Here is a 3,554-nt window from a genome sequence, read left to right on the forward strand (position 1 = left end):
TAGAGCACTTTATCCCCCCAAAGCAGATAACATTATTTTAAGGTTCTCATAGAAGATATACCAAGACAGATGATACTTGAGGCATAAAACAAACCTCAAAAATTTTAAAATATTGAAATCATACAAAATGTGTTGTCTGACCACTATGGAATTAAACTAGAAATCAAGAACAGAAGGATAACAAAAAAATCCCAGAACACTTGGAAAACAGACAACACACTTCTAAATAATCCATGGCTCAAAGAGGAACTAATAAAGGAAAAAAAAAACTTATTGAATGTAATAAAAATTAAAATTCACCATATTAAAATTTGTGGTACACCACTAAAACAGTGCTGGGAGGGAAATTTATAATGCTTAAGCAGACTTTAGAAAAGAAGAAACATTTCAAAGTAATAAGCCAAGGTTTTATCTCAAGGATCTAGAGAAAAAGAGCAAAATAATCCCAAAGGAAGCTAAAGGAAGAAAATAATAAAAATATGAAATCAATAAAATTGAAAATGGGAAAACAATAGAGAAAAAAGTGAAAGAGCTGATTCTTTTAAAAGACCAAAAACATTTACAACTTTCTAGAAAGACTTACAAAAAAGAAGAAATAAGATACAAATATCAGGAATTAAACAGAATATCACTAAAGACTCTGCAGACATCAAGAAGATAGTAAGGGAGAATAAGAACAACTATTCAAAAATAAACTTGGAAGTGCCTGGATGTCTCAGTCAAACATCCCACTTTGGCTCAGGTCATGATCTCACAGTTCGTGGCCTGGGTTTGAGCCCACAACGGGCTCTGTGCTGACAGCTTGGAGCCTAGAGCCTGCTTCTGATTCTGTCTCTCTCTTTCTGCCTCCAGCCTACTTGCACTCTCTCTCTCTCTCTCTCAAAAAACAAAGAAATATTTAAAAAAATTAAAAAGTAAATTTGACAACTTACACAATCAATCCTTACACAATTGATCCTTACACACATTAGCATGACTTAATATGAAATATGTAGTTTGAATAGCCACATAAATATTAAGGAAATTGAATTCATAAGTTAAAAACTCCCCCAAATGAAGTCTTTAGGACTAGATGGTTTTAATAGAGAATCTCACAAAGGAGTCATATCTAGGATATATAAAGAACTCTCAAATGCATCAGTTAAAAAAATAAAATGGACAAAAGACATGAAGACACAATTCACAAAATAGGACACAGATGACAAGCAAGCACATGAAAAAATATTCAACTTATTAGCCACTAGGTAAATGCCGAAAACTATAATGAGCTATTACTATATACCTATCAGAATGGTTAAATATATACTATATAAAATATATAAGCTATACACATAGTGACAACACCAAATGCTGACAAGGATGCAGAGAAACTGGATTGCTCATACATTAACAGTGAAATGTGGAATGGTTCAGCAACTCTGAAAAAACACTTGGTCAGTTTCTTAAAACAACAACAACAACAACAACAAAAACCCATTAAACTTGTGATGAGCATACAGCCCAGCAATTGTACTTAGACATTTATCTCAGAAAAAGGAAAGCATATGTTCCATTAAAAATTTGTATGTGGATATTTACAGCTCATTTATTTGTAATAGCTCCTAATTGGAAATAACACAAATGTCCCTCACAGGATGAATGGTTAAACTAATTGTGGTACAGTGATACCTTGGAATGCTACTTAGCAATAAAAAAATGGCATATTGATACAAGTAACAACCTAAATGAATCTCGAGAGAATTATACTTTGTAAAAAAAGCTGATGTCAAAACCTTACATAGTATATGATTCAATTTATATAACATTCTTGAAATTACAAAATTATAGATGGAGAAGTGATTAATGATTACCAGAGATCAAGGGTGGGACTGAGGGTTAGGGAAGAGTGTGGGTGTGACTATAAAAGGACAAAATAAGGAATCCCTGTGGTGATGGAAATGTTTTGTATCTTGACCATATTAATCTCAATATCTTTGTTGTGGTATTATACAATAGTTTTGGTAGATGTTACCACTGGGGAAAATGTGTAAAGCATACACACAAGAACTCTATTATTTCTTATAGGTACATTGCATCTACAATAATCTAAAAATAAGCTAATTAAAACAAATACATGTGGAATGAGTACCATGACTAACAACCAGAAAATACTAAGTAAATTGCTTGTCACAGTAACCAACTCAATGTCTGCATAGAGAACATAGTATTTACTACACAGAGAAGATAGTTGAATAGGTTTTTTATTTCCCCATAAAAAGCTTTATTTATGGTTGGTTCACAGCTTGAGCAAGGACTCCAGGGTAGTTAAAAAGCTTCATTTAAGGAGGACATTTAAAGAGAGGTTCAGGCAGAAGCCTTGACACCAGGGGGATGCAGAGGGGCTCCTCAAAGGCTGCTGGACTCCAGAAACTCTAGTTGCATTTGAGGGTGAGCCTTTTGAATAAGTACTTGTCCAGGTGAGCCTAGGAGCCAGCCATCCTGTGATTAGTAAGGTGGTTGCCGTCTTCTTAAGGAGTTTTACCTCCTCATCCAGGAAGTGGCTCACCAGCAATTCACAGAGATCTGCGCAGGCAGAGGGATCTGTATAGGCTGAACCCAGGGCATGCAGATCCAAAAAGGCCTGGTTCAGGTTCTCCTCTAGGGCCACTCTGGTTTCCATGGCATCTAGGGTTTTACCCCGCTCCTTTAGGGATGACTGCTGCACGTCCTGGAAAAGGGCATAGCCACTGAGCTGGTTTTGAAACTTCAGAAACATTGGACCAACTCCCAGAAGTGGCTGCTGAAGAAGTGGCCTTCACTCTCCAGAGCTATAGCTTCAGGGTGAAAATAGAAGCCCAGAGATAGGTAGGTGTCATAGGCCTGCAGATGGAAGTTGACTGGGCCATTGACTGGTGGCCTCCATCCACTTCGTGGAATAATTCTGATAAACCTGGGAGCTCATGGTTGGTCAGCAATAAGGATCTCATCAAAAAATGGTATTTGTTGGTCCTGAAGGTAGGGGATGGCTGAGAAGATGGTCCTGGAGGTTGCAAGAAGGTGGAGGGTGATTGGAGGCTTGAAGAAGGGCTGTCCTCCTAGGTCTTGCTCTTTAGAAACACTGTTGAAGCAAGAGACAGATTCACATAGTGCCAGGAGCATCCCAGATAGTTTTTAATTGAAAGCCAGTCACTTCTTTAGGACAGAAGAAAATTAGAAGTTGTATGTGTTGCCCTATGGTTACTGACAAGCCCGTTTTTTTTGGTAGGGAGAAAGAAGATCTGAAATAGGAAAAAGGTACTCTGGGTAAGGTGGAGAGGAACAAAGGGAAGGAAAGCTATTGGGGAGAATGATAATAGAGACAAAGATGGAAACATGTAAACATGTTACTGTTGTTCTTCATATAGCTAGATAGAAAGAACAAGATTGATGGACCCCAAAGGTGCTTGGTGAAAAGATGGCAAAAGAGGTGAAACTCCAAACACAATCTCTACAACTGATGGGCCCCAAACAGACAGGGTCAGGACTGGAATGACAGCTTCCCTTGTTCCTTGCCCCCAGTCTCAGACTGAGAGGGG

General features: G+C 37.7%; 1 pseudogene; it reads right to left on the reverse strand.

Annotated features, from left to right (window-relative positions):
• Positions 1–2,411: 2,411 nt before the first annotated feature.
• LOC124513854 (ferritin light chain-like) lies at positions 2,412–2,941 on the reverse strand (annotated as a pseudogene).
• Between the last annotated feature and the right edge of the window lie 613 nt (positions 2,942–3,554).

The sequence above is a fragment of the Lynx rufus genome, unplaced genomic scaffold (assembly GCF_022079265.1).
Source record: "Lynx rufus isolate CCGP_SWC_20201006 ecotype Redwood Valley unplaced genomic scaffold, mLynRuf1.p SCAF_19, whole genome shotgun sequence".
Taxonomy (NCBI): Eukaryota; Metazoa; Chordata; class Mammalia; order Carnivora; family Felidae; genus Lynx; species Lynx rufus.